Raw genomic sequence first — 12,881 nt, 5'->3', positions numbered from 1 at the left:
TTGGGGGTGATAGAGAGGAATATATTTCTGGTACATTAAAAAAAATAAAAAATCAAGCCAAGCAATGCTATGTCCTTATTATTTCTTTTTTTATTTTTACTTTTTAGAGAGAGAGAGAGAGAGAGAGAGAGGGTGTGAGTGGGTGTGGGGGGTGCAGAGGGAGAGAGAGAATACTGAGCAGGCTCCATGCCCAGCGTGGAGCCCGATGCGGGGCTTGAACTCACAACCCTGAGCTGAAATCAATAGTTGGATGCTTAACCAACTGAGCCACCCTGGCGTCCCTGTGTCTCTTTTTTTTCTAGACAAGTGTCTAGACAGGTGTCTATTTTTCTACTATATCCTGGTATATAGTTAGGGGCCTTCTTCTTCTTCTTTTTTTTTAATTTTTTTTAAGATTTTATTTATTTATTTGACAGAGAGCGACACAGTGAGAGAGGGAACAGAAGCAGGGGGAGTGGGAGGGGGAGAAGCAGAGTTCCCACGGAGCAGGGAGCCCGATGTGGGGCTCAATTCCAGGACCCTGGGATCATGACCTGAGCCGAAGGCAGATGCTTAACGACTGAGCCACACAGGCGCCCCAGGGGCCATCTTCTTCTCCCAAATGACTCTTGAGATAGGATGCTGTCATGTCTTCCCGAACTAAGAGTTAAAAAATTGGACCTGAAGCCTCTTATCCTCCAAATCTTATCTTGTGTTTGATTAAAACAGTAGCAACATTGAACATGAGATGTGGTAGCAAGATAGGAGAGTGGGGCATATCTCCCCTAAACTTCCTACCCCCCATCATCATGGGCAATGAGACACCTCCAGCTTCTGGGCCATGAAGGACCCAGTACTTGTGGCGTGGGTTTGCCCCTTTAACAACAGAGGTCAGATTAAGAATGGACTTCCCTTAATTCTCCATCCCCATGCTCAAAGGTCAAGAAGTCCTCATATTAAACAGTGATCAGGAGAGAACCACAGACACCTCTCCTTTCCCTCCTCACAACTTCTCACAACCACTCCTACCATTGTTTTTCTTTAATGCACCCAAACTGAATTTATCTAATTCTTTATCCCAGGTGCTGTCAGCTCTCACAAGAAGCCCCAGACTCTCACACCGCCTCTAACGCTGAATACGTGTCAGGCTGAATATTCCCCTTTCTGTCCAGGATTCACAGTCCAACAGTAGCAGAATTCCCTATGTCCACAACCTCCTTTCTGAATGTTCCTATTGCCTTCTGGTTTCCATCTAGAAAAGAGGTTGAAGCTCTAGGGGACTTTGCTACTATTGGACTGTGAATCCTGGAGGACAGCTGGGGAAAGTCTGTTATCTCCATGTATGATCTCATTTGGAAATAACATCAGAGATCTTAAGTTTGTGTTCCTATGTGCAGGTGCAGCTCAAAAATCCCCCTTCTTTTTTGTAATAGACAGTGAGATCTCATGGGTAGCCCCATGGCTCTATGATTTTGAAGAGATAAAAGATCCTAGACAGCTCCCAGGGTGCCTTCTGGACACATGCATTCAAACTGGGCCAGAGCATCATGTTGCCTAAGAGGGGAGCACATTCTGGATCTAGGGTATTTGTATTCAAGAGGCTGCCTATTATCTTGAAAAGGACCGTGGGCTACGGTTCTTCCATGAACTGGCTGTGTGAGCTTGGGCAAGAAATGTACTGTCTTTGGGCCTCAGTTTCCTTGTAGGTCAAATCACTGTTTCCTGGACACTAGTCCACAGACCAGCTACCTCAGAATCTCATGGGGGCTCTCAGAACTCAGAGTTTTGGTTCCCATATCTGAGATCCTGGTTCAGCAGGTCTGGGGTAGGACCTTCTGCCTAAAATATATGTATTTACTTTTAATTATAGAAAATTCAAAAATAGAGAAAGGAGTATAATGAACCCTCTTGAATATATCACCCAACTTCAATAGTTATCCTTTAATTACGTGTATGTATTTTAGTATGCTTCTCTCCAAGATACAGACTTCAAAATATTCACAATACCACTGTATACCAGAAAAAAATTAACAGTAATCCCTTAATATCATAAAAACTCCTGACAATGTTCACAAATCCACTATTGTCTGACAAAAAGTGGGTTTTTTTTTCAGTTTGTTTGAATTGAAATCCAAGTAAGGATCATGCATTATGATTGGTTAATATATCTCTTAAGTAAATTTTAATCCATTGGCATTCCTTAATTTCACTTTTTTCCCTTTAAATCTTTTGTTGAAGAAACCGGGTTGTTTGTCCTGAGGACTTTCCCATAGTCTGGATTTTGCTGTTTGCACCCCCCCATGTTTATTTTCTATAAAGCAATAATTTGACCTAGAGGTTTGATCTGACTTAGGTTCAAAAATTTTGGTGAGAATAGTTCATACAGGTGGTGTGCACAAAAATAGACTCAAAATGGATGAAAGACCTAAATGTGAGACAGGAGTCCATCAAAATCCTAGAGGAGAACACAGGCAGCAACCTCTTCGACCTCAGCCACAGCAACTTCTTCCTAGAAACATCGCCAAAGGCACGGGAAGCCAGGGCAAAAATGAACTATTGGGACTTCATCAAGATAAAAAGCTTTTGCACAGCAAAGGAAACAGTCAACAAAACCAAAAGACAACCAACAGAATGGGAGAAGATATTTGCAAATGACATATCAGATAAGGGGCTAGTATCCAAAACCTGTAAAGAACTTATCAAACTCAACACCCAAAGAACAGATAATCCAATCAAGAAATGGGCAGAAGACATGAACAGACATTTTTCCAAAGAAGACATCCAAATGGCCAACAGATACATGAAAAAGTGCTCAACATCGCTCGGCATCAGGGAAATCCAAATCAAAACCTCAATGAGATACCACCTCACACCAGTCAGAATGGCTAAAATTAACAAGTCAGGAAACGACAGATGTTGGCAGGGATGTGGAGAAGGGCGAACCCTCCTACACTGTTGGTGGGAATGCAAGCTGGTGCAGCCACTCCGGAAAATAGTATGGACGTTCCTCAAAAAGTTGAAAATAGAGGTACAGTATGACCTAGCAACTGCACTACTGGGTATTTACCCCAAAGATACAAATGTAGTGATCCAAAGGGGTACCTGCATCCCAATGTTTATAGCAGCAATGTCCACAATAGCCAAACTATGGAAAGAGCCAAGATGTCCATCAACAGATGAATGGATAAAGAAGATTTGGTATATATATATATACAATGGAATATTATGCAGCCATAAAAATGAAATCTTGCCGTTTGCAATGACGTGCATGGAACTAGAGGGTATTATGCTGAGCGAAATAAGTCAATCAGAGAAAGACATGTATCATATGATCTCACTGATATGAGGAATTCTTAATCCCAGGAAACAGAGGGTTGCTGGAGTGGTGGGGGGTGGGAGGGATGGGGTGGCTGGGTGATAGACATTGGGGAGGGTATGTGCTATGGTGAGCGCTGTGAATTGTGCAAGACTGTTGAATGACAGACCTGTACCCCTGAAACAAATAATACATTATATGTTAAAAAAAAAAAAAGAAGAAGAGGAAGATAGTAGGAAGGGAAAAATGAAGGGGGGAAATTGGAGGGGGAGACGAACCATGAGAGACTATGGACTCTGAAAAAAAAAAGGAGGTGGTGTGCACTTTCATTAGGGTCACATAATGTCTAGTTGTGTCTCTTTTTATAACATCAGCAGCCACTGATGGTCATTGCCTGTGTCCATTAATTCATTATGGTTGCAAATGATGATCTCCTAAATTTATCATTCCTTTTTCACTTATTAGCTGGAATAATACAGAGAAACTTCCCCTCATCTGCTATTTACTTATTTCACAGTACAGTTCAATAGGAAATACAGCCTAAATTCTTTCCCTCTACTTCTAATTTTCAAAGTCATTCTGATGCTGAGATATCACTATCCTCCAAAAGGAGAATTGAAGTTTAATTATTTTTAGTATCATTCTAACCTCATGGATTTTAACGTATTTGATGTGCTTTGGTCCATTGCAATTCTTATTCTTAGAATTTCTGTCTTTGGCCAGTAGGAGCTTCTTCAAGTTGCCTCTTGAATTCTTTTGACACATGACAAAGGTCTTTTAGAGCTTCCTTGTTTTCGGAAATGACAAGTTCTCCAGGCTCATCTTGTCCATGATTTACTCCAGACCTAAAACATTTCTCAAGCTTTAGCAGAACACATATCGTTAAAAGACTCCTCAGTTAATTCTGACCTGCAGCCAGGTTTGGGAGCCACTGGGTTAAATCTGAGGTTCCTTCCAATTGTAAAATTCCATTTTGTTTTCCTTTTGCCAATTAAAGTAGCAGAAATATATTTGAAATGATTTTTAAATGTTCATATGAAATAAAAATACATTTCAGTAACCGATATTCTTTTCCTTTACTCTCTGCACTTCAAGTTGGTACGACTTTTAAAAATGCAGTTGATCAAATCTATCACTCCCTAAATATTTTCATACACTTTGACCCAGAAACCCTACTTTTAGAAATCTGGTCTAAGGAAATAATTTTAAAAATGGAAAAAGGCATGCATCAAAGTTTTATTTGCAAACTGTAAAAAGTTAGACATGGCTCAAGCATCCAAAAATAGGACAATAGTTAGGTAGATTGTAGAGAATTTACTGGGAGAGCTATCATGAGGCTATTAAATGATGCTTGGGAGGACCATGCAGCCCGATGCAAAATTGTATTTACGGCATTATGTTAAAATATGCACATGAAAATGTTTAAAATGGAATATACCAAAGTGATAGCAGTTGGTTAGTAGCCTAATGGTTGATTTCTCTCTACCCACCTCCTCTTCCATTTTTTTTTTTTGCCCCCAAATGAGTTAAACATGTATTTGAACATTCTACAAGTCTGTGATGTTACATTGATTAACTGACTTGCACTCCCTTGTCATTTAGAAACAACAGGGCTTAGGGAGGAGGGCCAACAGAGCATAGGGCAGAGCCCAGAGTTTGGGGTATTATCTGGGGAGCAACAAAGGAGGTATGAGCAGCAGGCTGAGAAGGGCCGGGGTGGAGGGGGTGGTGACAGTGGACGTGACCATGCCTCTCCTTCAGTCTTACCTAAGCTTTGCTTCGTGAGGCTCACAAACGGTTCACCTATGAGCATGAGCGGTCTTTAAAAGCTCTTCAGTCTCCTTGTTGAACATCTCTGGCGTTTGCTCATTGGGAGTACGTGGAGAGTTTCCACACCAAGGATTTGAAAAAATGTGGCTCGATGGCAAGGACGATTGTCCAGCCTGGCATGCTGAGGAATTTGGCTTCAATATATTCAAGTAACCAAGGGCATGTCAATGAAAATTAGTTTGGGGCTTGCCCTTTTTGTTATTTGACCTTAGAACAAGCTCTTTTTGGTTGTATTTATTGGTATGTGTGGCATATTTTCTCAAGCCCCATGGCCCCCAACATCTGGAAGTTCTTGCCCTGAGAAAGCCAGGGCTTTCTCTCTCTTGACAGGAGGTGGTGCCTGAGGGGAAGCTGAGGCTGAGGAAGCAGATGAGCCCCACCTACCCAGGCCTCTTTGACCCAACTTCTCTTGACAGCTCCTCACGCACACTTGTCAGTATTTCTACCTCCTGGGAGGGAGGACCTTGTGAGGGATAAGATGGAAAGGCAGGTGGGAGCCGCATTACAGAGGACATGGAATGCGGGGCTGAGACATTTGGATTTTCTCCTGTAGGAACTACTGGGGTTTGGAGCAAGGGAGTGATACAATCTGACCTGTAATTTAGGAAAACCACTCTGGCAGCTGTGTAGGAAAGAGGTTGGCATGAGGTAAAGTCAGTGGGAGGGCAGCCAAAGCCACAGGTCAGGTGAAGAAAGGCCATAGGAGCTTGAAGAGAGGTGGCAGCAGCAGGAAGGGCAGGATGGATTTGCCCACCGATGAAAGGGCTGCTATTCACCGGAGTCTGTCACCTTTTCCTCCTTAGCACACAGCCTGACCACTTGTGTTGGTCCCGTTGCTGCTGTAAGGAAATGCCACAAACTTGGCAGCTTAGAACAATACAAACTTGTTCTCTTATAATTCAGGGAGATCAGAAGTCTAAAATCAAGGTGTTGGCAGGGCTTTGTTCCGTCCGGGGCTTCCGGGGAGAATGCATTTCCTTGCCATCTTTGTCGTCTAGAGGCCGCCTGTGTTCCTTGACTTGGGCTCCTTCTTCCATCTTCGAGGACATCACCCCAGGCACCGCTTGCATCCTCACATCTCCTTTTTCTGACTTTGACCCTCTGCCTCTCTCTTATTAGGACACTGTGATTACATTGGTCCCAACCATGTAAGCCCAGACAATCTCCTCATGTCAAGAGTCTTAATCACATCTGCGAAGTCCTCTTTGGCAGGGAACGGATAACACGGGTTCTAGGGACATTTTGAGGGGCCATTCTTCTGTCTGCCACACCACTCATCCTTGTCTCCTATAGAGTTCCAGGCCTTTGAAGCCAAATTCTGGCCAGTAGAATGTGACCAGAAGAATATGATTTTTATTCTTCCCTTCTAGGCCTAGCCCATAAGATCTCCCTTGTGGTCCTCATGCTCGCTCCGCTTCTGGCACTGGTGATACAAAGGAGGGCAGGGCCAGAAGGTGGAGGTGCCTGGGAGCGTGGATGACCAAGCAGAACACTGTCCGCCGCTGGAACATTCCACATTGGACCCCCAACTGAGTGAAAAGGAAACCTCTGTGTTCAGCCCCCAAACTTGGGAGTTTGTTGTTAGCTAGCATTACTCATCCTAGTATCTCAACTAACTGATTTTTTTTTAAGATTTTATTTATTTATTTGGCAGAGAGAGACACAGCTCGAGAGGGAACACAAGCAGGGGGAGTGGGAGAGGGAGAAGCAGGCTTCCCGCGGAGCAGGGAGCCCGATGCGGGGCTCGATCCCAGGACCCCGGGATCATGACCTGAGCCGAAGGCAGACGCTTAACAACTGAGCCACCCAGGTGCCCCTCAACTAACTGATTATTGTTCAGGACAGAGAGTGAGGAAGAAGACGGTTTAGAGCCTCAGGAGGTGGGGAGGCTGGAGGCTGTTAGTCAAGATACAAATTCAACTTGGGGTATACCTTGAGACAGCTTTGATGAAGGTTTTGGGTGGGTGGCGTTCTGCTCCATCTCCAAACACAAAAATAAGAATAAATAAGAATCCATTACCTCAGAGTGAAAACTAAGTAAGGCAATAGTCTAAAAGAGGTTTCATAAATGCTCTCCCTTCCATAGTTTTATTTGGTTTTCACAGGAGCCTATTTCTGGGGAGAACTGAAGATATTTAGATGAGCAGATCCAGCTGTGGTCTCACTCTGATCAGGTGCCTGAGAGGCTTCCCGGCAACAGGCGTGGAGAGTGACAGGGATGGGACATGTCACAGTGCAGGAGGGACAGAACTGGAAGGACAAGGGGCCGGGGCCAAGGAGCAGTCCTGCCTGGTAGTCAAGGTTTCTGGCTGAGAACAGTTTTGGTGGAAGTCTTAGGCACTTTTTAGTTCCATATATACTTAGAAATAATAAAAGAAATAATAAAACATTTTAAAATTTAAAGTGTATGTGCTATAAAGGGAAAATTCCCGTTGGTAATGGCTAACAAGTTGTTGTTTAGATTACCTGAATGCTTTCCTATTCACGTGCTAACACACACATACACACACACTTTCAAATTGCTTTTTGTACTTGCTCCATCTTGAATATACTTCCTTGTCATTGCCTGTAAATATCCTTTATTCATTAACTATTATCGATAGACATTTAAGTTGTTTCCATTTTTTTTCTTATTACAAACACTACATCAGCGAACATCCTTTGAGTGCTGTAAGAGCACTTCAAAGAATCTATCCACTGGAAGACAAATAAATTCCTTGGAGTGGACTTGCTGTATTACAGAGTAGGAATATTTAATAATTTTGATAGATATTTAGGTTTCCCTCCAAATATATACCAATACCCTCTTTTTGAGAGACAGAAACTGTGCAGTCCGGGAGATGGCGTAGTTCTTGTATGAAGACGTGAGGGGAACAGGAAGATGGACCGAGAAAGAGTCATAATTCTCTGGTCCAAATTGTGGGGGCCCAGAGACCAAGCCCTGGGGAAAAAGACACATGCTGAATTTAACGGTCTCTTGTCAGTGTATTGAAATTCTTCTTTTAAAAAAATATTTTATTTATTTATTGTTTATTTATTTATTTATTTATTTATTCATAGAGCATGTGAGTGGGGGGGGGGAGAGAGAGAGAATCCCAAGCAGACTCCACCCTCACTGCAGAGCCCCATGTGGGGCTTGATCTTGCAACCCTGAGATTGTGACATGAGCTGGAATCAAGAGTCGGACACTTAACCAATTGAGCCATCCAGGCGCCCCAGTGTATTGAAATTCTTAATAATTTTTCAACAAGGGGCCCCAAATTTTCATTTTCCATTTGGCCACACAAATTATGTAGCTGGTTCCTGCAGGGGGAGGAAAAGAGCCAGCAGCCTTGTGGTGAGGGAGTTGCTGTGTGGGTAGCACTTGGCGCTGAGATCAAAGGGAACAGACCTGGGGCCGGTCCAGGGAAGTCTGGACTTCTGAGGAGAGGTGTCACAGTGAGAACCAGGGGCCCGAAGAGCAGCTGGATTGGGACATCCCCAAGAACCTGTATTCCCTGGCTCCCTTAGGGTGTCCTGAACCAGGGACCCGTCTTGGAACTTCAGTGATCCTAGAGTGTGGTCCCCAGGCCTGCAGCAGCGGCAGCCCTGGGAATTGGTTAGAAATGCAGGTTCTTGGGCCCCACTGCACATCAGTAGAGCCTGAAAATCTGGCAGGGCCCAGCAACCTGGGTTTTAACCAGCCCTCCAGGGGATTCTGATAGGTGCTCAAGTCTGAGAACTGCGGTCTAAACCAACTCTGAATCCATAGAGGACTTCTCAGAGTTGGTTTCCAGAAAAGTATATACCTCTGGCCTCTCAAGGGCGGGAGTGAGCCCTACGAGAGGAAACCCAGGAGCCTGACATTTTCCTTGTCCAGGCTGGGGTTTCTCCCCACTTTTTCAGCCTGAAGGAAAAGTTTGGGACCTTTACAAGTCTCTTGGGGGAATTAACTTGCGATTTCTCCCTCTCCATCGTGAACATAATCTACTGGGCTAATAAAATGCCATGCAGGCCTCATTTCTGTGGTCCCCTGGTGGGGCCAACATATAGTCTATAATAAGCCCTCCCCACACTGGAGGATAAAGGAAAGCTTGGCAAAGATACGTATCCTAAAAGACATTAATGATGTGAGTTCTGCTTTGAAGAAGCTAAAAGCCACCGTGTTAGCAGATGCTTTATGATCATATTTTAGACTCCTGGAAGTTACACATATCTAAGGTAAATATCTTTGTCAGGAAAGGGGCCTCTTGGGATGCACAGAATATGAGAATATTAGAATTGGAAAGGGCAGCTAGAGATGGTAATAAAGTTGTGTCTCATCTAGGAATAGTATTGAAAAATGCTAAAACAAATTGTTTAAACCCCCTGAAGGGTGGGTTCTCTCTGCTGGAACCGGAAGAACGGGCTGTGGGTACACTGCATGGGATTGATATTACAGGGACATGTTGGGTTCTGTGGTGGAGGCCAGGTCCGCACCGCTGTCCTCCACTTCCCCACAGGCTAGGGCTACAAAGGGCCGAAGCCACTCACACTTGCAGTGGCCGAAGCTCAGGGGGCTGCGTACGCTTTGGAACTGTGCGAAGGAAATGCCCATCTCTGATTGAATGGAGGCCTTTCATGGCGCCCTGAGTGAGGGGCATGGCGGGCTGAGAGCGACCCTGGGGTGCCCCATATCCCCTCCCCTGGGAGCCGCACAGGCCTGAACGGAATCTTCGGGAGCCACATCTGACGGGTGCCTTCTGTGCTGCAGGAAGGGCTCAGCCCTGGTGCTTTGTGAGCTCCTCTGGGTGTTGAGCATGCCCTCCAAGAGTGTGAAAGGAGGAACCGATTCAGCCTCTGCAGCTGGACAACAGTCATCCTCTCCCTGCCCTCCGGGCCGTGTAAGGGGCATCTGGTTCCACGAAGACAGCGGAAGGCCCGCAGGTCTCCCTTCTGTGCACCCAGACTTTGACATTCTCTCGGTAGCACCTTCCCCTGAAAGGAGTCTCCGTGTTTGCCTTAGGCCAGCTGGCTGCAGCGCCTCCACGCCTGTTGGAGGCATGCCCAGGGCGGGTTGGTGACACACTGACTTGCAGAATTTTCTCTGAGCAGCAGGTGTGAAAAGAAGATGGGTTCAGGGTATCACCACTGATGAAAAGACTCAGCGGAACAGAATTGACTTTCCAAGTCATTGACACCGGCAGGAAAATGTTAACTTGTCCCAGGCGCTTGCTCTGGTCTGATGGCCCGGAGTCCCCGGGGGCTCCGCACTTACCCGCGGTGGCAGCCCAGGGGCTGACTCTTGCTCAGCTTCTCCAGCATGTTTGCACGGAGAGGGGACATGATGCTGTTGGGTGGACCGGCGAACAAGAGGGGGTGATATTCTCTAAAGGTTGTGGGTACCCCAACCTCCCAAGACTAAAAACAATGTCTTAATGACGGAATATTCTCCAGATGCTCTGCATTCAATATTCTTTTTTCTTTTCTTTTCTTTCTTTCTTTTTTTTTTTTAAGATTTTATTTATTTATTTGACAGAGAGAGACACGGCGAGAGAGGGAACACAAGCAGGGGGAGTGGGAGAGGGAGAAGCAGGCCTCCCGCAGAGCAGGGAGCCCGATGCGGGGCTCGATCCCAGGACCCTGGGATCATGACCTGAGCTGAAGGCAGCCGCTTAACCGACTGAGCCACCCAGGCGCCCCTCAATATTCTTTTTTTCTTTGTCCTCGGAAGTGATTTTTTTCTTTTAGGAATGGGCCTCGGACGTGCAGGGTTTCCCCATGTTTGCTGCGGTTTGTCCTTCTGGCCTCATTCTTCGTGACATGATGACCATGACGACCACGTCCCTAGCCTCTGCCTTGGATGTCTACGATTGGAGCTGACAGCTGGTGAGAAGAAAAAGGCTCAAACAGATGAATTCTTAGGAGACCAACATCGTGTATTTATCTCCATTGCTTGAAAAAGATAGAGGGCGAGGAAGCACACAGAAGCTGTGACACACAGGTGGAATTCTGGCTACGTGGAATGCTTTGCAAAGCGTTAGATGGTATTGTTGGGTCCGTGAAGAAGCTCTTTTCCAGGGTGGCTCCATAAATTCTGAAATCCAGTCCGGCTGCCGTGGGGGCTGGATTTCCACTCCCTGCCTAAAGGAACTGGAATTCGGATACGGAATGGCATTTCTGCACGGAGTCTTTTTTTTCTCTTCTGGCTTTGAAATTTGCATTCCTTTTATTAAAACACGCTGGTTCGAAAACACATACCACACTGGTTTTGTCCATCTCACTTAAGAATCCCTAAGAAATTCAGGGCGCCTGGGTGGCTCAGTTGTTAAGCAGCTGCCTTCGGCTCAGGTCATGATCCCGGGGTCCTGGGATCGAGCCCTACATCGGGCTCCCTTCTCAGTGGGGAGCCTGCTTCCCCCTCTCCCTCTGCTGCTCCCCCTGCTTGTGCTCTCTCTGTGTCTGTCTGTCTCTCTCTGTCAAATAAATAAATAAAAATCTTTAAAAAAAAGAATCCCTAAGAAATTTTGCATTCTTGAAAGCTTTTCTTTTCAAGAATTCAGTGAAATAGAAGCTGGTGTTAGCAGTTCCATATTTTCGGTGGGAAACTGGGGCACACTTGATGAGGTCTGGCACCTTGTCTGACCGAGCACCATGTCCCCACATTCCTGATTTGATACTGAAAAATATCACGGTTCTTAGCTGCACGAGGTCACAGGCCTGGGTGCTCCATGTGGAGACTGGGAATGTGTGTGTCATCCCTTTTGGCTTCTCTACGGAAATGGACTCACTCTGGGGAAGTTTCCAAAGAGGGGAAAGGGATTTGATTGCTGGCGAAGTGTCTGTTCATATCTTTTGCTTATTTCTTTATCAAGTTGATAACTCATTAAAAAATTCCTTTTGAAGAGCCCTTCTTTAACATCTGTATTTGGGAAATTTCTGGGAAACAGTAAAAACTTAAGAAGCTGAGAGCCAGGTCATCTCCAAACTATAAATTTAAAACCAAAAATATTTATTTCTCACACCAATGTATTTATTGTCAGCAGTGTATTACATAAGGTTATTTGGGAATGTTTGGTGTGCAGAATTAATAAGGAGCCCTGGGATGCTTTGATTTCTCGTTTTTCTAGCTATCAGGCATAATCCCGGAGGTGAATGGAAAATAATTAAACAATTAAGGAAAACAAATCTGATTTTTGTGTTTTTGATTATCAGAAAAGGTAATGTTCTAAAGCCAGAACCTCAGAGAACCTAGGAACAGTTTATTTTGAGCCCATTATTTGAATACCTTAGTTTTTTTTGTAATTGTAATAAAACATTTAACCCAGAGTGAATTGATCTGCTAGAATTTCATACCTCTTGCTTTAAATTGCACAATCCATTCTTCCTACCACATCTATTAACATGTATTGAAAATTCAGTACAACCTATCATTAAGGAGATGTAGAAAGACCTAATCTTGAAGCGTTTACTAATTAGGTGAAGTGGGCCTGTTCCCTGTGAGAGCATTTAGTTAGTACATTTCATGAAGGAGCAGAGCTGTTTAACCTCCCAGCGTTTGGAGCAGTCAGGCAAGGATGCCTTACCACCTTTCTGCCTTGATGATCTGGTCAAGATATTTCACAGTCTTTGCTAAGATTTACATCTTAGGATTCCCCTGTTGCCTGGGCCCACATCTTTCTGGCGCTCCATTTTCTCCTTCACCCATTCCCTCTCCAGAGGGACACGTACTTGACACGTACCTGGGACACACACCTGCCTGCCACAGGGCAGTGACCTCTGTCAGTAGATTTTATGA

Source organism: Eumetopias jubatus, unplaced genomic scaffold (genome assembly GCF_037043125.1).
Source record: "Eumetopias jubatus isolate StellerSeaLion01/CBP00866 unplaced genomic scaffold, mEumJub1_p1.0 scaffold_1, whole genome shotgun sequence".
NCBI lineage: Eukaryota > Metazoa > Chordata > Mammalia > Carnivora > Otariidae > Eumetopias > Eumetopias jubatus.
Note: the sequence above shows the minus strand (reverse complement) of the source record.